Genomic DNA, 25,742 nt, shown 5'->3' with positions numbered 1-25,742 from the left:
TTTGCTATTGGTACATTTTCACCTTCATTAAAGGTTAGGTATGTGAATCTGCATCTCCCTGGGATGATTCAGATTACAAGGTTGCGTTCGTTTACGCGTGTTGTAAAAGGGTTGTAGCTAACATGTCTGTTTGCACTGAACGCAAAATTTCTGTGTGTTTTTCAGTCCAATTAGTTTATTTGACATCAGGTTTGATTAGTTCGTAGAGAGGTTTAACCCTTTATGCGTAGTTCAGAATGTAAGTTGACTGTAAGTTTTTCAGCGTTTTTGGAGGTTGGAGTAGCGCACATTTTTCTAAAAAGTTTGCTGCCAGGCTTTTGCCTTCACTTGAAAGTTCTTATCCTAAGAATAGGACGTTGAGGTGGGCAATTCTTGATTTCTTAAAATTTAATCTGTACCCTTCAGAGGCGAAGCCAAGTATTATGGTGTTCACCCTGTTCAAGTGCCTGTCCAAGTCATCATCTGTAAGGTAGATGTCATCGACATAAGATAATGACTCATCATCGTACGTTTGTAGTAACTCTGTTACTCTGGCTGAAAACAACCCTGGATTATTCTTGAATCCCTGGGGGAGACGACAGAAGTGACGCTGTGTCTCCATAATTGAGAAAGCGGTCAAGAACCTGCTTTCCGGTGCGATATTTTGACAGAAGAAACCGTTTGAAATATCTAAAGTGGTTTTATATTTTTTGCACACATTGTTATTAATCAGTGATGCACTGTGTGCATTTTGTACTGCAAAGGTTTTTCAACAAGAATTTAAATGTCTGTAGTCCAAAACTAGACGATATGTATTGTCTGGTTTGGAGATAGGAAACAAAGGATTGTTCATGGACGAGGTGCATGTTTCAATCACCTCTTGGAAATCAAGTTGATCTAGGATCTTCCTGACCTGTTTTTTATTGCTTAACTGGATACTGCCTCTGAGAAGTAGGTTGATTTTTTAACTGGATCTTATGGTGAGGAGAGTCCTCATCCCATCCCACTTGATTTTTATATAATGCTGGAGCCTGGGCCACAGCCCATTTTGTGGCATAGGTGTATTTTTTATGAATAGGAATATGATTGGAGAAGGCTGGCATAATAATGTCTTCGCCATGTGGGGACTACCTGACAAATTCAGGTGGGCAGTCTTTTTCAGTCAGAAGGATGTCATAACCCTTTGATAGCTTCTCCCAAAAGAGTGCTTTTATCTTTCTAGTTATGTCCCCCTCTATTCGGAATGTTTCTTCATATAACTTATGGGATACACTAACCCTGGTATCAGCAGTTTCAACCTGAATGTATTCATTCAGGTCAACTGTCTCCAGATGACCCTTCAGGATCTTGCGAGCTATGGTAACTTCTGCTGCGCTGTCCAGCATTGTCTGGGCCCACTCCCCGTTCTTGAGTTGTGTCCTCAAGATCCTCGGCATGTATGATTTTAAGACTTGCTACCTTCTTTTTGGTGAATTGAGTTTTCTTATTTTTTGGAACGTGTTGATCCTCTTTGGACTTCACGCGTTCTTCATTGTGTTCTGATCATCCTCTTCTTTCGGATTTCTGCGAGGAAGTCTGAAAGGTACAAGAGGAACGTGTATCAGTATCTTGATATCTATCATTTTTTCTCAAATTATCCCTCTTTCTGAGATGATATCTCTTTTCAGAATGCTCCTTTTGAGGAGACCTTCCTCTGGGTCGAGAACACTTCTCTTTAGGAAGTGTCTGTCTAGTATTTTCCCAGTTCTCTTTAGGGGTAGAGAGAGTGTTTTTAATAAACACTTTTTCAGGATTATCTGTTAGTTCGGGCTTTACCGGTTTCCCTCCCAAACTATCTCTACCTAGTTCTTCATAGGATTTTTCTATTATTCTGGCCAATTCATATGGTTGCTCATTTACATCAAGTTCTTTTAGTTTTTGTGGATTGCCACGGATGCTGCTTCACCTATAATATTAGCTATTATTATAGCTGAGACCTGTTTGAAATCCTTCAGCAACTTCATACCGAGATTTAAAGTAGGCTCTGCCCCGTATTCATTTTGAATCTGTTTCAGGACGTCTGGTATCACCTCCATAGACGGTACACCATGAGTTTTTGTGTAAATTGCAGCAAAGACTGTACCCCAAGTGTCACAGTCCTACAGGTGTGGTGCAATACCCATTGGTAAACAGATTGTTAGAATCCTGTGTTTCTCATGAGGTGTACTATCGGGAAATACTGCCTCGATCTGAGTAATTTTTTTAACTTGTCCAGAATGGAATTTGTTCCCTTTTTGTGGGTAATTTACAGATGACAGACTATATAGTCTGTGGTGTAATTTTGTTTGTGTTCCCTTGATGAAGGGTTTGTTGTGGAATTCCTATAGCAGGTTGGACTGTTAGAGTCCACAAGACATATTGTACCAGTTGTCTATGTATTTTAATTAATTGTTTTAGCTGAGCTAATAGTTCTACATCTGTCATTCTTTCAATGTCAGGATGTGGTGTATAGCTGGCTACTACTGGCCATGTTGCTACTGGTCTACCTAATGGACCGAGCCTGGTAATGTGATTTTGATGTTGTAGGGCGCCTTTAAACCAGAGCTGATGCTCTTGGTAAGTTAGTGGAATCTCAACGTCCTCGAAAGGAACGGATTCCGCTGGATGTTCCTCTATCTTATAAAAGTGGAACACATGTGTTGTTGGATTTGCTTGTGGAAAGATCATCCATGAATAGAATACCTCTGTCTGCCGATATTCATATGCCTCTATGACAAATATAACCCTACCACCTCTTGGTGATAGGCCATTTTCTATAAACTTTATAGCTATTGTTTTCCTTACGTTTTCCGGGATGATTATAGCATTCGGGTCATCTTGTTGGAGACCTGTAACGTCTATACCCGGTTGGGTTTTATTTCCTGCGGATCTACCGTTCTCTTCGTCGGTATCAGACATTTTGTTGAAATTTTTGCAGAACAAGTTTCAAGGAAACACAGATAAGGTGCACAATATTTTGGAACACGGTATCCTTCAACGTTGAACAAAACCAAAAACTAATACATAGGATTTTCGTCCTACTCAGTCATGGCGGATTTTATCCTTTAACCCACTCCAGACGTCTATTGGAGTATTTTACGGGGAAAAGGGGTCTCTGTGAAAAGCACGACTGAGTTACTCTAGTATCTAGCTTCAAATTAGTGCCTTACTAAACATTGGGCGCCATGTATTGTAGTTCCTATTTTCCCATTAGGCTCTGCGCATTGCAATAATATATCCTATAGATGTGACGTAGTACTTATGTCTACTAGGTCTCTATCGAATATATTAGACTTAATTGTGAGTGCCAGCTAGCTCAGTGGTCACTAGAAACTTTCTCGAGTTCACAAGAAGGGATTAGTATCTGACAACCGCATAAACATGACAACTTTGTTTCCCCAAGATAAAACTGATCTTCTGAGTCGTGGAAACAATAGATAGATATTTTCTCAGTCATTCGTTCATACTTCGTTTCACCAGAGGTGCAGAGAAATAGAGAGACGGGCGTTTTCAATAAAAGGTATTTATTGAACAGTCTTCTTTCTCATGCAGAAGAAATGAACTGCTGCAATCGTAATACTGGTAGCAAAGTATAATGCATACAGTAAGATGAGTATTATGAAATAATACTGTAAAAGCATTGTATGGCTCCTAGACCATAGATAAAGACATACATAAATAACAAAGGCTAAAAAGTACTCTACTGGTGCTTCTAAAATACGCCAACCCCGATGTACCTAACCTAAGTCTAGTACAAGGGAAGAAGTAAGTGTGGTGTAGCATAAGTTTAGTATTCTTTTGCTAAGAATCTATCCAGGATTTCTCTTAGGGTCTAATCAGCTCCGTACCTTGGTTTTAGAATGAAGGAGGTCAGTCTCAGGACTCAATTTCCCAACAACCCGCAAGGGTAGCTTGGAAACACTGGAGCTGGATTTAATGACAAGAGAAAAAACAGCACCTCTCTCAGTGCTTCAGCTGGAGGGTCGGCTTCCTTTGGCACTTGCTGTAGCTGGATGTGTCGGGCAAGTAGATAGTCGAACTGCTCCAAACCACTGTGTTTGCTTGGGCAAGTGTGGGCATAATTATACCTTGAAGGTGCCGAGTTTGACGTACCGTTGGACATAATAACGTCATCAAAGAATCTTAGTTCTTTGAAAACTCCATGAGTTCTTGGACAAATCATTATTCAAGCAAGGGGTAGTCCCTAACTGCTGAAGCCGAGTTTTCCAAGGAATCGTTGTGGATTTTCAGAACTAGTGGAAGTAGCCATGCCGTATTTGGACTGCATGAGCTATGTCTAAATATGGTTATAATGTCCATGCCTATATAAGTATATGGTGATTTATACCTATATAAGGGCATGTATCGGGAAAATTACACTAGGGTCCTAAAATGCTATACAACAATGTTATGAGTGATGTAACATGTGGGCGTGGGGAATTAGCAGTTTATGGCAAGGGTACGAGTTACAGTGTCCTTAGGGCACAAGTCTTCCAGAAATCTGTGATATGATGAGATGACAAGAATACAAAGAGGTGAATCTCCACTAAACAAGGGCACTACCTCTGAACTATATGAAGTATGTGCTTCTTTGTTTGATGGAGATGCAATCATATTCCTTGGCATCAAAAATGAGTCACCAAAATTGGTGGTAAAAGTGTTCAGGGGGCCTTTTGTTAAGCTGTCCATTATCCTGGCAAAAGACAGGAAGATCTTTGCCTGCTACTAAGGTGGACAATGTGGGGCCAAATGGCCAAGCTTCTAGGTGTTTAGGCACACTTGCACAACCATACAAAGTTAAAGGGAGAACCATGGACTCTGCTCTCACCGGGAGACAAGAAGAAAGAACCATTTGCCACAGTCACAACAGATTTGCGCTTCGATAGATCAATGATGTATTCACCCCCAGCATGGAAATCAGATCGTTTTTTAATGTGGAATTGTCGTGAAATCCCACTTGCGTTGCCTTTGACAATCCCAGGTAAGAAGGATCAGTTGAAGCTTCACAGAAGTTAAGCTTCAACTGGGCACCTGCTGTGTTTATATTTGTAAGTGCTTCCAGTTGAGTTTTAGTTTCTGTTAAATGAGCATCAGGGCCAGAACCGAACCTCATCTGCCCGTTTATCCAACAAGAGTCCACAGTTTCATAAAATATGTCTATCCAACTGAATTACTTTCTACTGGGTAATTATTAAAATATACCTCATTGGCTAAATGTCCAGTGCGTACTGTATACCACAGCTGCAAAATGGACCATGAGGAAATGCCTCCAGTGATCTTGTGTGTATTTAATTTGGGCAATGTGATTGTTCCTTGAATGTCTTCTTCCAGAAATTTGTGATAATGTGATCCTCATATAGAGAAGATGATGAGACGTCAAAGGGCTGAATCTCCACCAAACAAGGGTACTTCCTCTTAACTATAAGAATTTCAGTTTGGGGTATAGTTGTGTTCAAAATCCTTATGGGAAGTTGAATGTGAAAAACATGCTTAGGACTCACCCCTTTTTCTCTGCAACCAATTGACAGATCACCCAAAACTTTCAAGACAGCAGCTAAAGTGAGTGGCAAAGCCGTTTAGAAAATTTCGTAGAGATTTCTCATTTCTCAGAATAACTATAACTCACGTCCCTGCATTGCACTACTTATGATCTCACATACTACATCACTCATGACATCACTGATTAGATCTCAAATTATAAAACTGATGATGCCATCCAGTGACTGTGATTGTTTTAAAAAAGTTTATGAGTATTAAATATATATACCAGGGTGTATTGGTGAATCAGTGGATATATGAGTGTCTGTATGCGTGATGTAGTGGCTGTGTGACTGACTTTATAAGTGAGTGATTAGGTGTGTCAGTGAATGGATAGGTGAGTGAACGGTTATGTGAATGTTTGTATTAGTTTATCAGCTGTTGTCTAAGTGGCTGTATGGTTTTATAAGTGCGTATGTGAGTAGCTATGTGGGTGAGTGATTGGTTGCCTGAGTCCTGTTATGGGTTTCTGAGTGTCTGTGTGGGTGGATGAGTGTGTGTGTGACTGCCTGTATGCATGAGTCAGTTGCTCAATGGGTTAGTGAGTGTGTGTTTGAGGGGATGTATGGTTGTGCAGGTGTGTGAGTGGATGTGTCAGTGGTATATGGGTAAGTAAAAGGGTATGAGAAAGGCAGTATAGGTGAGTGATGTGGTATATGAGTACCTGGGTGAGTGAGTGAATGTGAGAATGGCTGTATGAGTGAATGCGTGCTAGTGTCATTGAATATATAGGTGAGTGAATACATGTTAGTATCTGTATGAGCAAGTAAGTGGGTATTTGTGTATATAATTGTATGGGTAAGTAAGTGGCTGTGTGAGTAGCTCTATGGGTGACTGATTCAGTGTGTGAAAGGTATATGGGTCAATGAGTGGATATGTCAGTGGCTGTGTTAGTGTGTGAGTGGGTGCATGAGTTGCTGTATGGGTGAGTGAGTCGATGTGTGTGTAGATCTATGTATCAGTATGTGGGTGTGTAAGTATTGGTATGGGTCTATGAATGGGTTTATCAATAGCTGTGTGGGAGTAGGATGGGTATATGTAAGGTTCTATGGGGGTGTGAGTAGGTGCATTTGTGATATTGTGGTTGATGCCAACTGGGATGTCATCAGTAATGTCTTTTGAGATGTTATCAGTGATGTCACTGACCATGTCATGAGTGATGTAATCTGTAAGGTCCACTGCAGTGCATTGCGTGGGCGCAAGTTATAGGTAATTCAGCTAACTATAACTGATGAATTTCACTGGTTTTGTATGAGTGAAACCTTTGTTTTCTTCAGTGAATTTCAAAGTTTTTTAAATTCAGTTTCGTAACTGCAACGTCCTTGTAACCTTTGTTTTTGTCAGTGAATGTCTAAGGTTTTTTAAATGCTAATTCCTAACTATAACATCCCTGTAACCTTTGATTTGTTCAGTGAATTTAGTAGTAGTCATTTTTGCAGAATGGGGGAGAAAGGGGGTTGGGCCTCTGACTATCTCTTAGGAATCCCACTGTGTAGTACCTTAAGGAGGTATCAATAGGGCTTCTTGGACCCCAAAGCCCCTCAGGAGTAAAGTGGACTTTATCACTCAACCAGTAGTGCACTAGGAGCCGTGCTTAAAGAGTGGTGGAGAAAGGGGCCAATGCCTCTGAAGACCTCATAGCTATTCTGCTATGTGGGACTTGCTGGAGAAAACAGGAGGGGTAATTGGCCCCCAAGGATGTCCTTAGGGGGCCTACTACCCCTCCTGTTACCTTCAGTAGTCTCACACAGCAGGATTGCTGGGACATTGTTGTAGGCCACGGCCCCTTTCTCCTTCACTCTGCAAACATGCCTCCTAACACACTACAAGCAGAGGAATGAAGTCTCCTTGGCTGCTGGGGGTCCTTGGGGGCCAACTCCACCATCTGTTACTTCCAGTGAGTCCCAAAAAGCAGGATTGCTCTGAGGGGGTTTAAGACCATGCCCCCTTTCTCCAACACTCTGCAAACACAACTCCTGGTACACTAATAGTTGTAGGTTGAAGTCCAGTTAGCTCTTGGGGGTCCTTGGGTGCCTACTACCCCTCCTGTTACCTCCAGTAAGACCCACACAGCTGCATCGCTGAGATGTTGTCAGTGACCTTGCCTCCTTTCTCCACATCTCTGCAAACACACCTCCTGGTGCACTACTGGGTAGGGAAAGAAGCCCACTTTAGTCACCAGGAGGTGTGCTTGCAGAGTAGTGTAGAGTTGCTGGGTTTTTTCTTTATTCATTTTTTAGGAAGAGGGGCTGCATTACCTCCTTTCCCTGGACAAATTTGCACCCGGGGACTCCATCCCACTGGGCGTGACGCTTTAAAAAAATCAACAACAAAAAATGGGTGTGGTAAGGATGCCGCCAGCCCTGGGCTTATGGGTTGGCCATGTTCTCCTTGCAGGCTGCAATTCAGTCTGCATGGAGAAGGCCAGAGTGCTGCCCGAGAGGGATGACCAAACAGTCTTATTGCACTCAGGAGTGGGCAAACCACACCCCCCTTCCCTGCTCAAAGAGCAGAGCAGCCCCGCCCACCTGCCCATCTGCGATGCGCAAAGCAAACATAACATGGTAATAACTTCAAGTTATTACTATTTTATGTTTTGACTTTCTAGCACTGCGAGAAAACAGTGGGCGAAGCTCCTTCACCCTAGTGGAGGAGCCGCCCCTGCCCATTTTTACTGATCTTTTTCACCAAAATCCTTTGTCCAAAACAAGCTAGAAATGTGGACCCTTTAGGAATGGGAAAACACCAGTTCTATCTGTACACCCAGCTGGATAAATATATGCTTCCCCTATCAGTTTTTTTATCAGCCTGCAGTTCTTTTCTCTAAATCATTCAGCATGTTAAAATACCCAGAAGAGAGTCCATATCCAGAGGCCGGTCCTTTATTTAATCTAGATCTTAAAAGTTCAGAACACCATAAACAGAGACTGGAATCCTTTTAGAACAAACACAGACATAGAGAGGATTGGTTAGCATACATTAGGGCTATTAAAGGAAACAGGAAAGCCATTGTAAAGGCTAAAAGGACTGTTGAGAAGAAAAGTCATAAAAATATGTTGCATCATATTCAGCATCTACCACACTGCTATCCTCAGTGAGTCTTATTTTAGAGCTACATGAGGCACTCAGCTCTTTTTTACTAATAAAGTAAGCAAAAATATCTTCAATACGGAGTTGACTGATAAACTTCCTGACTCACCCCTTACATCCTGAATCCTTCTGTTTGTACTCTTTGTGCTAAGTTAATGAGAATGGAAAGGATACTTTTCTCTCTAACATCATTCGACACACCTAAGGGTCCAGCTGCTGGGTGTTAAGAATGTTTGCACGTTTGTTTGTCACCATGCCGTTGCTTCCATGCTTAAGGATTCTATCATCACGCTCCTTAAAAAAAGACTGATATACTCTTGCCAATCTTGTAAATGTTAGGCTCATTAGCAACCATCCAGGTTTGGCCAAACTTTTGGGGAAGCTCATGTTCCAACAACACCTGGATAACTATAAAGGCCTTTCCATCTTTCATTCAGGGTTTTGACCATATCATAGGAAGTGTGTAATACTATACTTTTAGAATCATGTGTCGAGGTGGACTGATAATGGAGTGCTTATATACTTGTCATGTTGACTTTCTACACCGTGGCACTGCGACATATGGCTTTTTACATTATGAAACACCTAACTCTGCTTCAGAGCATTGGGCCAGTGGCATTGGTGGACCAACTGGAAATCAATCGGTGTAGTGCCTTTCTAAACCACTGATCCCAGATGGTCCATCAAGGTTCTTTCCATCTTCACCTATCCCTCCAGTTTGCAGGGTTTCACATGGCTACTCCCTATCATCTGCTTTTTTTCCACATCTTTATTTCACTTGTATTTCTGCTCTTACCAGCTCAAATGTAAAAAGATAATCCAACATAAAGACACAGAAATGTGCAGCAAGTGTGTCTAAAAGTTCAAAACCTCTCAAGAGTTCCTGATTTAGACCAAGAGGTGGATGAACAAGTGTCATCTCAGGCTACAGGAATATCAAACTGAGAGGAGAATGTATATGGGGGTAGAGTTGCTACAGCATCTTTTTTAGGCGGTGGCAGCACAATTAGTGCTCCACACTGCTCCACATTTCCAAACTGACACATTGGGCCCAATATGTCAGTTTGGAAAGGTCTGCATCACATTATACTTGCACCAGTTATAATGTATTAAGGGTATGTGGTCCCACGGTAAAAGCCACATAGACCTAATGCAGTGAAATTTACAGCTTTTCACTATGTCACTCTATGACTTGATTGCATAAAAATCCCTAAGCCTTCTCAAACCAGACGTAATGATTGACGCATGGTTTATGACATGGGACTCGCCTCTGATGTTATGGTATCACTGACATAATATTGATTACAAAAATATCCCCAAACACAAATATCGACACATAAATATCGATGTCAAAAATATCGACATCCTATCTTTATAATGTAAAGTACAAACATTTTAAACATACATTTTGCACTACATTGAGTGCAACAGTAGGGAAACTGTTGGAAAGTGTGGGGTAAAAATTACTATTCCCACTCCAATGATTGCAACAGTAGGGAAAGTGTTGGATAGCGGAGGGGTAAAAATTACTATTCCCACTCTAATTACTGCAACAGTAGGGAAAGTGTAGAATAGCGGAGGTGGAAAAAATTACTATTCCCACTCTAATTACTACAACAGTTGGGAAAGTGTTGGATAGCGGTAAGGTAAAAACTACTATTCGCTCTCCAGTGAGTGCAACTGTAGCGAAAGTGTTAGATAGCGGAGCAGTAAAAATTACTATTCCCACTCCAGTGAGTGCAACAGTTGGGAAAGAGTTGGATAGCGGAGAGGTAAAAATTACTATGCCCACTCCAGTTACTGCAACAGTACAGAAAGTATTGGATAGCGGAGGTGGAAAAAATTACTATTCCCACTCTAATTACTACAACAGTAGGGAAAGTGATGGATAGCGGTAAGGTAAAAACTACTATTCCCTCTCCAGTGAGTGCAACAGTAGCAAAAGTGTTGGATAGCGGAGTGGTAAAAATTACTATTCCCACTCTAGTGAGTGCAACAGTTGGGAAAGAGTTGGATAGCGGAGAGGTAAAATGACTATGCCCACTCCAGTTACTGCAACAGTACGGAAAGTGTTGGATTGCGAGGAGTACAAATTACTATCCCCACTCCAATGAGTGTAACAGTAGGGAAAGGGTTGGATAGCGGAGGTGTGAAAATTACTATTCCCACTCCAATTACTGCAGCAGTAGGGAAAGTGCTGGATAGCGGAGGGGTAAAAATGAGTATTCCCACTCCAGTGAGTGCAACAATTGGGAAAGTGTTGGATAGCGAAGGGGTAAAACATTACTGTTCCCACTCCAGTGAATGCAACAGTAGGGAAAGTGTTGGATAGCAGAGGGGTAAAAATTAATATTCCCACTAAAGTCAATTCAAAATTAAAAACAAACAAAAATCAACTTCAATACAAAAGATGTTAAAAAGCAAAAAAAGAACATATATAAAAATCTTTAAAATTACAAAAGATAGAAACATATTGTAATGTTAAAAAAGTACCTACAACGATTACTTTATAAAAATAACAAAAAGAAATTACAAACAAATAACTATATTTAATAGAAATTAATTATAAACAAAAACTTTCATTGTTAAATAAATGTAATATTTTGTATTCCCTACCCTATAACACCACACAATTCACAACACACTTCTAAATTTTAAAAAATGGTACCTCCATAATGAACATAAATAATTATCAAATAAACAAATATTATTAATTAAAAAACAAATTCAAACAGGTAAAAATTCATTTACTCACCAAACGTTATCCTTATAAAACCAAAATCCGTACTCACAATAAAAATAAACAATTACCATAAATATTTATCAATTTATGAATGAATATTAATGAGCAACTAATTGTTAATTAATTACACCTAATATACTTCCCACCCTCTGCCCCAACAGACACCACAACACACACCTAAAAATCATTACAAGATTTCCATAACTAATTTAACGTTACTAAATTTATATCAATTAACAAAAACACATGAATTAATTTAAAAGAATTTACTTCCCAACCTTTACCACTATAAACCCCACAACTCACATCTCAAATTAACTACACACAATTGCCATATTTATTTTTTAATTCATCAATTACCATTACTCAACAATTAATTATGAATACATTTCTTTCCACCCTATTCCCCTATAAACCCACAACTTACTCCTACAAAAATGACAAAAGGCCCATAATTACCGATTAATTAATAATAATTAATAATAAATCGATGAATATTTAATAATACAATAATTTCCACAATTACAATTATAAAATATAAAGTCAATACATATTAATACATTAAAAATATTAATAATTTGATTATAATTAAATTACTTCCCACCCTATTCCCACAACCTGCTCCTAAAAAAGTCACATTTAACATAATTACCAATTAATTAATTAATACAATTTAACAACCAATTAATAAATAACTAATAACAAATGGATTCCTACACTTAACACTATAAAATCTAAATCAAATAAATACTAATAAAACAAGTTATTAATTAATGTATCAATATTGAATTGCTTCCCACCCTATTACCCTATAAACCCACAACCTGTTCCTAAAAAAACCCACAATTAACATAACTGACAATTATTTATTTAAAAATAATTAACAGCTAATTCATAAATATTAATAATACATTATTTTCCAGAATTAACACTATAAAATCTAAATTAAATAAATACTAATAAATAAAAAAAAATATTACAATTAAATTACTTCCCACCCTATTCCCTTTTAAACCCACAACCCCTACAAAACTTAAAAACGCAACATTTAATTGAGATAAAATTAATAACTACTAAAAATGTAACACATATTTTAAAAACAAAACAAATTCTTATACAAAAAAATAGATCACATACATTTAAAATACATACTAAAATACATTACACTAATTAAAATGTCGATATTTTAAACAACAATATTTCTGCAATCGATATTAATAACTTCGATATTTCCAAAAACGATATTTCTTTCCTGCAAGTCGATATTTTTTCTGTCAATATTTCTGTATCACGATATATAAAACTCAATATTGTATATGTCGACATGTTAAACTCGATATTCTGTCTGTGCACTGTGTTTTACATTTCACATATTTATTCTAAGGCTGTGTCTTCTGGTGAATTTGGCACATAAGGAGTGCATTGGCACTGATAATAATAAGGAAGCAATACTAAAAGGGAACGGAAATCTTTCACAGAAAGATTTACATTGGTTTGGGGAACTCTAGCTCAAGAAATGTAAGGTGAAATTGGAAATTAAGTTCAAATTTGGCATTTTTTCCACACTGGTTGTACAAGCTGTTGTGAAGGAGAATCTCGGAAAGGTTTAATCCTTTAGCATCTTCAGCATACACTTTAACAGTAGCAAACCACAAATTATTTGCTGACAATATTAATTGCTCTAAATTCTAGAGTTCTTCATCATAGTCCTATTTATGTGACCAACCCACTCACAGAGAAAGACTCAATTCCATTGCTGAAGAAAGCACATGAGAGCAATTCTCAAACATAAAGTCCTAAAAATGCTTACAAAACACCAAAATATCAATGTTACCTTAACCATGGGGTGAGAGGGCATAAACTGTGATGAAGAAGGTGAGTCATTATTTAATAAAAATGATGGTAAGTAATCAAACAGTACCACTTCATCCCTCTTCCAGATGACCGTCTTTGTCAAGGAAGGTAGCTGTATTTTTCAAAATACCAGGTATTATAATAAAAACCCAGGAAAAATTGGTGGGCAGAATTTTTCTCCTGTATGTTTTTGGCTGGACCGTACTCTGACCATATCCCAAAAAAGTGGAGAGGGGCAGTAATCAGCCCTATCCACTAGAAGGGAGAAAGGAAAGTCCCAAAGAATTTCAGACTGATTAATTGACTGGATGTTGGGGAAAAAGTTTTTGCTAAAATAATTCTGGGCAGCCTGAAAGATTGGGTGGAACAGTGGTCGATCGTGCCAGTGGAACAAGGGGGCTTTAAGGAGGGGCACTCCATGGTTGACCACTGTTTTGCCCTCCGGGCAGTGGCACAGAGGTCTATAGAAAATCAGGGGAAGTTGTGCTGTTGCTTTGTTGACTTCCGTGCGGCGTTCAATCTAGTGGATAGGCGATGCCTCTGGGAGACCATAAGGAAATACAATATCCCAGAGGGGCTCCTGGTAGTCATTCAGGAGCTACATAGACTTAACTGGGCGCAAGTCATCAAGGATACAGCTGGGGCCTTGACTCCGGAAACATTGATCAAGAATGGTATAAGGCAGGGCTGTGTATTAGCCCCCTTGCTTTTTGCTAAATACCTCTCATCTGCTTTGGAGGTGAATAGAAGTGCAAGCCCTAAAATGAATTGGAAACAACTTTCCTTCCTGTTGTATGCCGATGACCTGGTAATCTTTGATCAGACTGAGATGGGATTGCAAAAGAAGTTAACTGCTTTTAATGAATACTGTATGGCTAAAGGTCTGACTGTAAATATCGCTAAAACTAAAATCTTATGCTTTGGGAAAAAAGCCCAGAGTTTTAACTGGTATCTGGGCCCTACCAAATTGGAAAAGGTGAACAAATATAGCTAGCTCGGCATCTGGTTTGAAAAGTCTCTAAAATGGACAACCGTATTTATGGGGATTTGTCCCAAAGATCATTCGTGAAAGCTTATAAGGCAATGATACCCCCACAGGTGCAGTGTGGAGCTGAAGTCTTGTACCTAAATCGGAAGATTAGTTGGGACATTAAGGGAGGGAAATGTCTAAAACCATTAATGTCATTATCAGGCCCTTCTAAGATTTTGGAAGAGATTGGGATCTGAGGACGTCACGAAAGTATCAAAATGGTGCAAGTAGGAGGCCTTGCATAGTGACTTAAAATGGGCCAATAAGGTCAGAATTAAATTGTTCGCAGTTTGTAAAAACCTAAAAGTGAAATTCGGCCAGTCATCACTCTTGGTAGAAGCTACTAATGGGGAGCTTAGAACTGTAGGGAATGAAGTATCCAGGCTAGAAGATCTGATGTACCTGAGAAAGAAAAATCAGTTCATTAGCTGGGAGAATGAAATCTGATACCACTAACCGGATACACTACCCATCCCAGGACTTAAAGCCGAAGATGGAGAATAAAAAAGGGCCTTGACTCGTTACTCAGAATGGCTGAGTCCAACTAATACTATGGTGTAAAAGAAAAACAGGTTGTTTTTAATTCAATCAAAGCAGCTTTCTTTGAAATTGATCAGTTGATGAATTGATACTCCAGTATTGGCTCTTGTTTTGTTTAATAGTAGATGATGGAGAATAGGCATCAATCATTGTGTATCACATGTAAATATAAAAGCAGTAATGGTACAATCTGATGGCAAATGTCGCTGTGGATTGTGTACAAAGTGTGACAATTTACATATCATATTAGACTGTCAAAAAGTCTTGCCTCAGCGGAAATTGTTTTTACAACCCATCATTCTAAAATACGTTGTAACTGAGTGCCTGTTAGCGATTAAACTTCTTATTGACATGCCAAACCTCGATAAAGCAACTGCTATGGCAAAATATATGAAGGCGATAAAAAAGTCCCTGCTGGAATCCAAAACAGCTGGATAAAAGTTAGCCCGAGAGTAAAGATGGGCGTTGTTCTAAATAAACTTTTTATGTTGTAGCATTAGTTTTTAGGATATAGTTTCAGACATATTTTTTATCATTGAGAAAATTATGGGTGCTTTTTATATATGGGAAGTTTGTAAGCTATTAGTGGGAGGCTGTAATTGCCCCTTCAAGGTGTCTTTGAATTTTGTATCGTAGGTCTTAAAATATTGATTGTAATATGTTTTTATGTTGTTTAAAGACCCACAGTCTAAATAAACGTATTTCTAAACTGAAAAAAATGTTACTCATAGCCTGGCCAGATAAATGGACGCTTATTCTTTATGCTGTAAGAGGTCATGAATGAGAAATACATCTAGTGGCCATCAATGAAACCCTTATCCTGCCAATAGCCAATTATTGAGAAATTGAAAAAATGACAGACAGAATACTTGAGCATAGGAATAAAGGTTAGGGATTCCACCAAGCCTTGGGATGAGAAGTAGCTGGGGAATAGAGCGTTTGCAACTCATGTACCACTCCTAACCTCCACCGACCTCAAGTTGGGGCCTAAAAAGACCTTCCTCTCATAATGACAATCCAGCCGAGGGCCAAAAGAGAAGGAATGCTGTACTTATCTCCAGCCCCAAAGAGCAATATATAGGAAGAACAATGTCAGGGAAGTTAATCAACAGGAACCATCACCACTAAAGTATAGCACTACCCCCAGTCAAGGGCACAAAGAAATGATAAACTCAAGAAAATGCTCTCTACTCAAAATGCCTCAGTTACTTCAAGCAAGGTGAAATAAAAGTCGGGGTGTCCCTAATGCAAAGCAGTATCAGCCTTCTAATCAAACAGGAATGTAATGTAATATAATGTAATGTAAAATGTAATGTATATGTCTTGTAAAGCGCACTACTGCCCTGAGGCGTCGTGGCGCTGTAGACCGCTGGGGAACCCGTCCTGGCTATCCCTGTAAGATGGCCCCTACTGGGTATCTCCAAGGTGAAACCAGGCATCCCCGGCGAATGTGGGGGGCCGTTGTAGAGATAAGGCAAGCTAATGCCCAGAGTTGCCGAGTGTGTTCCCTGGATAGAGTAGGCACCGAGGCAAGAATTATCCAGTCCGCTGACCCTGGTCCACGACCCTGCCGCATCGGGAATTGAACCCTGGTCCTGGGCTGATCTCTGCTTCCGGGTCTGCCGCCTCTAACCAGTGAGCCACACCACTCCACTGTGGAGTGGAACAGTAACAGATAAGTAAAAGGCATGACCCACAACTTGGAAAATCCACTTCAAGAGACAGATTTTCCCAAAGAATCCACCAGGGGAACAAAAGAGGACAAATCTAGAGGTGAATGCCCTGACAGAGTCATTGCTGCCTTCAACAGAACCCTGGAAAACACCTGATGAATAGAACACCAACACCATTTAAAAGTGTCCTCCTATAGCCATAGTAGTCTGTCCTAAGACTAATGCTAATGAGGAGGAAATGCGTTAGCCCAAAAACACGGCAAGGATTGCATCTCAAAATTACTAAGATGTTCATCAAAAGAGAATAGGATTTGTTTCCATAAAAGTATTCATTGTAGATAAAGCTATTGGGGATCATAAATACACTATACACAGCCCTTAGCAACAGCTGGTAGTATAGCATTGAAACTGATCTGAGCAAGCCAGAGCAGACACCCATAATAGGAAAGATGCCTAAAGGAAGAAGAGAACAACTGGAAAGTGAATGGAAGCACAGATACACAGAATGAGTTGACCAGGATCCCTTAAGTCATGTACACTGAATTAAAACACAGAAGCATCAGGACTAAATACCCACGGAACCCCCCGGATGAAAATTAGAGGAGTAGTAGGAGCAGGAGCCAATGTTTCATTAGAGAGGCCTACCTGTCGTCTATGAGAAAACATAAGGTGGCACACACAACGTCATTACACTAGATAAGAGACACCTTGATGGACATTCATTGTGAATCACATTGTTACAGTGTAAATGCTGATCATTCTTTACACAACACAGAAATCAAGTTTATGAAAAACATATTATGAAACTTACCATCTCTATTGTCAGAACCATAACAAAATGGATATTTGGTGCTATGTATTTATGTTACATTTTATATGACTGAAACTTTCAGACTAAATGCTTGACATCATCTGTTCGTTTTGAATTTGTCGACTTATGCTGGAAGGGTATGCCCAGACGTGGATTCAAGCTAGCCTGGTTGAGGAGGGGTATTTCCCCGAAACTGCTCCCAGGATGCTTGTTTCTGGTCCAGGGAAGATCTGGCCTGGTGGTTCAGGCTGAAGTGTTCCCATGGGGAACAAGGTCAAGGCTGATTTGCATATGGCTGGGTCTAAACATGAATGGTGTGCAAATAAATAGTGGTTTTAACACACATCTGTGAATGTGGGTGACTGTTTGATTAATTCAGCATTCTGTCTATTATTTGTTCGTATTGCATTTAACATTATTAGAGTCTTAGATTTCCTAAAATGATTTTTTTAATGATTTTTAGGAATAGTTTGCACGTAGGTACTTTAAAAAATTTGGTAGTCAGCCAAAATTAACGATGAATATTTTTGTGCACTAGTCACCGATAACGTTAACAAAATTTTCATATATGTTATGCTAGATTTATTTCATTATGCTTGAACTTAATTGTGAGTTGTTTTTCTAACCAAGAAATGCTAACTTTAAAATGCGTTGAATTGCCTTTTTCCATATGCTGCATTATTTCTTAGCCTGTTGTAATGTACTTTTGTTATGTTTCCTCATATATTGCTTTATCTCTTCTGTTTATGTAACATTCTTTAATCAATGACACACATTAATCAACAAAACACTTTTTTAGTACCTCATTGTGTGTGCATTGGTGGGAACTCAGCCTTTTGACTTAAACAATGAAGAGCAGGGGTTGTCCTGCACTGGAGAGGTTTTGGCGGGAAGTGACAGACGCACTATCACAAATGCTGTCCGAACCAATCCCTAATTCACCTACAAATTGTCTGTTGTGAGTATATAAGCTTAAGCAGAATAGGCGGCGTAAACTGGTGGCAGTGGCGCTCTTGTTAGCGAAAAGACAGGTAGCCATAAAATGAGGTAGCAGGCGACCACCCAGGTTCAAAGACTGGCTGTCTGACTTGGCAGATTGCAAAGAAACACTGCATACATACGAGGAAGACCTGCCTCAGGCTTCTAGAACAAAAGACTTTCGGCAGCCGTTTGTGGACTATTTGCTAAACCAATCAGTAGACCCCACAGAGGAACAAGGGAGGGAGGTGGCTGATGAAGTCCAGGGTGCTACACCAGGGGGGCTGAGTGCAACCCGAATGGACATATAAATAGAATGATGAAAATGCGACATGGTCCTAACAGGTCGGCATAATGGTGGGGCAGAGGGACTCACAGGGACATTTATGGTAATGTTTAACGGACAGCAGGCGATAATAAAGTGAAGTGAACAATGTTATCAAATGATGTTTTAATATTTACCAAACACGTATTGTGAACTGTATATATAATCCATTGTAATGACAATTGACGTGGATGTAACTACTGCTTGGTGAACAAAAATAAAATATAAAGAAATAATAATAAAAAAAAAACAATGAAGAGCAACAAAGTAAATAAGCTCTTTGTCAACTAATCTGTGAGGACGGAATACGCAGTTGTTTCTCATGAGCAACATGGGAAAATGTGCTGGAGTATCAACTTTGTACCTGGGGAACGGACAAATGGCCATATGAAGGTCAGACCATAGTATTGTGACAACTGATGTCACAAATGGATGACTTGGAGTGTAAAAAGTGACTTTCCTAGGAGGAAGGAGCAGTCTTGTTTCAATGTTTCTCTAGTACCCATTGTTGACTACCTGTCTGATTACCTTTCCATGTCCTTGCCTTTATCCCTTTGCTGATGAACTTACCTACTGGATGATTTGGGGCTGTCTGGTGAGGGGCCAGACGTGAACTTTCCAGATTATAGTTCCACTCCCCTTGCCCAGGCCCATGGACTTTTCCTTAGTGGACTCTAATTTGATCCCTTTGCCCTTGCTAAGAGAACTCTTTTGAACCATCCCCTTGCCTTTGTTGTTGGTAGGAAATTCTAACCTTAACCATCCTCTTTATGGATTCCTTTATTTAGTCTAGATTCATATTGGCTAAATGTGTGTTTTTATACTGTGAGCTGAAAAACTCATGACTGAACTGCTTAAAATGTTACCTAACTGCATTCATTTTGGATCTTTAATAAAATAACCAAATGATCTAAAATTATCTGAGTCTTTTATTGTGTCTTAATGTTCTTTCCACAGAACCTAAGCTTATGGGACATTGATTTGTAAATGCAAGATAGGGAGAGTCATAAATTATTTTCAGAACATCAGGTTCTTTTACTCTTATTCTGTGTAGCCACAGCAGAGCTTCTGGGATGTATAATTCTGATTAGATTGAACTTCTTTAGAAGGTTGGGTCTTCCAATTGCAATACTCTATTTCTGTAGCATGACTCTGAGAGTTGTGTACTTGGACCTCATCTCTAATTTGTGAGTGGACTACCAATAATTGGTCCTCATTGAGTGGCCGACAGTTTGACACCCTGATTTCTCACCCCTCACTGCGACGAAGAAAGGTCCATCGGAGGACCAATACCTCTGTGGGTGAAGTATTGAGTCTGAGTGAAGTGACTAAGTCAGTCTAGTAACTGCATGAGCCCAGAAACTGAAGAGCTAAAGAGCTTCCTCTGCGACAACACCAATGACCAAGACATGCAAATGAGCTCATCCAACAGACAAAAAATGAATAGTGACTAACTCATTTCATCAAACTATAAAGGCCTTCATTTCCTTTCCTCCCGGCATGGGCAAACTCAATGCACATTATAGACAAGTCTTTGCCACTTTCACCCTTCAGCAGGGTGTAATTCAGAGTATCTCCTTATCACTGGGATATACATTCAGAACGCAACCACAGATCATCAGGGTTGGGCTCATAACACAAGGTAAAAAAGAGCAGCCCCCACCAGAGTCCAGAACACTGAAGTATATACATAGAACCAGGATTACATATGGTGGTTTTATCCACCCCTTTATCATAGCCTCATCTCTTCAGCCACTGCTACAGTGGTTTATAAATAAATACTTACAATCACCTAATCTGAGTCCCCTTGATGCAGACTTTAAGAATGGGCACTTGCATGCCCGCAGCAATTCCAGAGCCTGGGATGCTACCAATGCAAACATTTATTCAGTATATCTGCTTGACGCCAGTTTGTCAGAAACAAGATGGTGACAACCTGATTTTTGTCCCGTTGGTCCGGCAATGCACAGGCAGCACACAGGAAAGATTAAAAGCAAAGGCCCAGAACCACACTTGGGTGGTACTGATGCACTTGCCCGAAAGAAAGGTAGGACCCAAGATAACCTCCCACTATCCTACCAAAAAAGTTCTAGGATGCGTCATGTCCCAGGGAAGGCAGGCTACAGCCAAGACTGCTCCAAAATATGACCAGAACGGAGGAATGCAAGGAAGCACGCAGTCTGGTTGGAAGGTAGGAGACACAGAAATTGCAGGTGCTTAAAGATAATTCATGACAGTTGCCTGTTCTACAGAACACAAAAAACACATTCTGAGAGGGTGACTGCTGATTAGTATTGTGATGTCCAGGCAGGATTAGTAAAAATGATCCCTGTGACAAATTAGGTTGTTGGTTGCCGGGGTGGAACCTTACTCAAGCAACAGACAAAATACTTATCATGGTGTACCGCTAAAAGTCACTGAATTAACCTGTGCATCGGTAGCTCAGCAAAAAAGTATCCTGGCTGAACTTAGAGGTAAGAGATAGAAGGGGGATGACAACTCCTCTGTCATGGCCCCAGTGGAGGAAGGTACCCCTTCCAGATCCAGGGCCAGCAGCAGCATACCAGCCCACAAACTGTCCTCAAAGGAACTGGTCAAGTTGTGACAATGGGTAAATTATTCATGCAGCACACTTACAGTAATAAACTGAAAACACAACACAAGAAAAATCCTGCACCAGTTTTGAAAAACATAGAAAGATTTATTAAATTGCCAGCATATCTACAAAAATCCCATCCGCAAAACCAGAGACATGCAGTTTCCAAAGTCTTAGGTAAAAGTACAGCCAAGAAGTGCAAATCATCTACTGGGGTTAGCTAGTTGTGCTGTACCTAGATAAAGTCCCAAGTTCAAGAAGATCACAGGAGAGCGTGGGCCGAGTACAGGACCTAGTTCAGCTCGCTGGGCAATGTACCTGGTTGTACTTTGAGTGAGATTCGAGGTTCTGCGTTGCACTGGGGCAAGTTGCATCAGCTCCAATAGGGCCGCCAATTGGGAGTTGTGGGGTGCTGCCTTGAGTTGCGTCATTCTGCATCAATTCCAACGAGGCTGCTAATCAGAAGCTGTGAGGTGCTGGGATGTGAGGTCCTGCGGTAAGACGTGTGCAGCTCCGTCAGTTCCAATTAGGTCACTGATCAGGAGCTGTAAGGTGCTGCAATGTAAAGTCCTTGTTGGAGATGTATTCCACTGTATCAGTTCACATGAGGCTGCAGCTCAGAAGCTGCAAGGTGCTGCAATGCGAGGTTCTGCATCATGCTGCCTTGAGTTGAATCGTGTTGCGTCGGTTCTGAGGCAGCTCACAGTTGGACCAAGAGGAGTACACTGTGATGGCAGTCAAGGATCCAGGACCTGAGGGGCACCTTGTGGATCAGGACTAAGCATGGGCGAATTTTGCAAATCTGGCGTTCGCGAATTTTGCGAAATTGCGAACTCGCAATCCGCAAAATCCGCGTATTCTCGCGAATTTGCGGATTTTTTTTTGTGTTCGCAAGGATTTCTGCCAGTTCGCAAGGATTTCTGCCAGTTCGCGAGGGTTTTGTACCAGTTCGCAATTGCGAACTTACATGTCGGCTCGCAACGGTCACGATTATGTTGTTTCTACGTCTGGTTCATCATCACAGGTTCCCAGAACCCTCTGTTTCACCCCTGCTACCCTCTGTTTTACCCATGCCATCCTCTGGTGCATCAATGCCACCCTCTGGTTCATCATCACTGTAGATTATGGGGGAAAAGCAAGCACACCTGCCTGCTTCAACTGACATGAATTAATTTGGGGTTGATTTATTAATGTGTCACTGTTTTAAAATTCCAGTCTGGCACCTGCTTCCTTATCTGTAATTTGCTTTCTGTTGCAGTGCAATTTTTTTTCCCAGGACCTTTGTGGCCTACTTGTAGCTATTCAATGAGCCTGCTGTGAGGGTCAGAGCAGGGTCATATAATTGTTGCAACTAGCAACTGAACTCTGGAGGGGCCCTTGTCAGGAAGCACTACAGGGAATGGTTACTAATGATGAGTTTGAACTTTTGAACCTGCTGAATGCTTTTTTTGTGTTCGCAAGGATTTCTGCCAGTTCGCAAGGATTTCTGCCAGTTCGCGAGGGTTTTGTACCAGTTCGCAATTGCGAACTTACATGTCGGCTCGCAACGGTCACAATTATGTTGTTTCTACGTCTGGTTCATCATCACAGGTTCCCAGAACCCTCTGTTTCACCCCTGCCACCCTCTGTTTTACCCATGCCATCCTCTGGTGCATCAATGCCACCCTCTGGTTCATCATCACTGTAGATTATGGGGGGGAAAAGCAAGCACACCTGCCTGCTTCAACTGACATGAATTAATTTGGGGTTGATTTATTAATGTGTCACTGTTTTAAAATTCCAGTCTGGCACCTGCTTCCTTATCTGTAATTTGCTTTCTGTTGCAGTGCAATTTTTTTTTCCAGGACCTTTGTGGCCTACTTGTAGCTATTCTATGAGCCTGCTGTGAGGGTCAGAGCAGGGTCATATAATTGTTGCAACAAGCAACTGAACTCTGGAGGGGCCCTTGTCAGGAAGCACTACAGGGAATGGTTACTAATGATGAGTTTGAACTTTTGAACCTGCTGAATGCTTTTTTTGTGTTCGCAAGGATTTCTGCCAGTTCGCAAGGATTTCTGCCAGTTCGCGAGGGTTTTGTACCAGTTCGCAATTGCGAACTTACACCGCACGCAGCAAAAAATCCGCTGCGTGCGAATTTGCGGATTTTGCGGGAAATTCGCGGATCTCGCGGATTGCGAATTTACCAAAAATCCGCAAAATCCGCGAGCGTAACAGATTTTCCGCCCATGCTTAATCAGGACTCTCTCCAGCAGAGGCCAGCAGCAGGGTGCTGTCTGGTCCAGTTGAGTCTCTGCAGCTGGGTAGAAGTAGTACAGAGCTCAGGAGCTTTTTATGTCCTGTAGCTCAAAGAAGGACACATCTGAGTCACTCTGGTAGTTATGGGTTCAAAGGGAAGGTCCAGTTTCCTTCCTCATGCAGCAAAGCAGTCTTTTTTCTGAGTTTTCCACAGGTCCAGAAGTCATCTGAAGAGTGGGTCTAAAGGTCAAATATGTTTTCCTGGTGCTAGTTATAAAGTTGGAAAACTTTCTTAAAGCTTTTTTCAAAATGATGCCTGAGTCCCAAAAGGGCTAGTGTGAAGTTTGTTGTGTATGTTTAAGCAGCTCATTTGAAGTGCAAATGTGGGAGGTGTCAGCTCCACCCCTCCCTTTAAGGTCCACCCTGTCACCACCCAGTCAACGACACCCAGTGAAGTGACTTAGGAACAGGCTGCAGGCAGCAATGGTTAGGACAAGAACATTTAAACTTTCCAAAAGTGGCATTTTCAGAGCTGTGACCTTAAATCTAACTTTTCCATTTAAGAGGATTTTAAATAACAATTCTTTAGTCACCAAATATGACATTTCTACCTGTTCCCACACAAAAATGTAACAAGGTAACCCAATGTTATCATATAGGATGAGTAGGCCTCACAGTAGTGACACATGATTTTGTGATTTTTTCACTACCAGGCCATGTAAAACGTAAACATACATGCCCCTCTTTTAAATACACTTAAACCTGCTCTATAGGCTGTGTAGAGTCTACCCTAATCTTGACAAATTTATTAAACTGAAAGTTTTAGTTCTCACAAAATGTTTCTTATGCCTTTGTCAAAATTGCTGTTCAAAACTGCATCCATGTTGTAAATCGCAGGCCTTAGACAATTTTACAAGGGCTATTTTAGTGGGTGGCACAATGGGTGCTGTAGCCCCACTAATAGCACTTATTTACAGGCCTGGGTTAAATGTATTACCACTTTACTAGGGTTCTTACAAGTAAATGAAATGTGTCAATTGGGTGTAAGCCAATTTTACCATGTTTAAAGGAGGAAACTCAAGCACTTTAGCACTGGTTAGTATTGGTAAAGTGTAATGAGTCCTGAAGGCCATGAACCTGCAGAGAGGGAAAGGTTCAACAGACCACATCGAATCGTTCCATAAGAAAGGGTATAAAAGCAAAAGAGATAAGAAACTACCTACCCACAGTCTAACGAAAGGAAGTATAATGTGCCATGGGTGTGTACACAGGGCCTTCCTATGCAGGAGGTGAGAAACATATGACACACTGTAGTAAGCAGACCTTAGTATACTGTCCTACTAAATATAGGAGGAACTAAGAGGCACATGCATCAAAGCTTTTTGTGATCGCAAACGGTGTGAATCGCAAAAATCGGCTGTTTGCGATCGCAAAATCAGCTTTTGGGATGCATCATGGGTGAAGGCCCTCACAATTTGAGAATTCGCAAATATTTGCAAGTTCTCAAATTGCGATTGCATTTAAGGAATTGCATTTTGCGATTCCTTAAATGCAATGCATGAAAGTTTTAAAAATAGCAATTTCGCAATTAGGGGGAGCAAATTACCATGAGGTTGAAACTCATGGAAATTTGCGAAAACTTTGAAAAATGCACTTTTGTCCATTTTTCAAAGTTTCATGTTGTGTGCACACCCATGCCCTTAGGGCATGTGTGTGCACAACATGTGTGCACAGATTCATTTCAGGGGTGCAACAGGGTATTCTTTGGACACCCCTGCACCCTTAAAATAGCATTCTCAATTTGCGATTCGCTAATTGCGAATCGCAAATTGAGAATGTCTTCCCATTGATTCCTATGGGCCTCTTACAGGCACATGCATCAAAGCTTTTTGCGATCGCAAACGGTGCGAATCTCAAAAATCGTCCGTTTGCGATCGCAAAATCAGCTTTTGGGGTGCATCAAGGGTGGAGGTCCTCGCAATTTGAGAATTCGCAAATATTTGCGAGTTCTCAAATTGCGATTGCATTTAAGGAATCACATTTTGCGATTCCTTAAATGCAATGCATAAACGTTTTAAAAATAGCAATTTCGCAATTAGGGGGAGCAAATTACCATGAGGTTGAAACTCATGGAAATTTGCGAAAACTTTGAAAAATGCACTTTTGTCCATTTTTCAAAGTTTCATGTTGTGTGCACACCCATGCCCTTAGGGCATGTGTGTGCACAACATGTGTGCACAGATTCATTTCAGGGGTGCAACAGGGTATTCTTTGGACACCCCTGCACCCTTAAAATAGCATTCTCAATTTGCGATTCGCTAATTGCGAATCG

Source organism: Lissotriton vulgaris, chromosome 8 (genome assembly GCF_964263255.1).
Source record: "Lissotriton vulgaris chromosome 8, aLisVul1.2, whole genome shotgun sequence".
Taxonomy (NCBI): Eukaryota; Metazoa; Chordata; class Amphibia; order Caudata; family Salamandridae; genus Lissotriton; species Lissotriton vulgaris.
Note: the sequence above shows the minus strand (reverse complement) of the source record.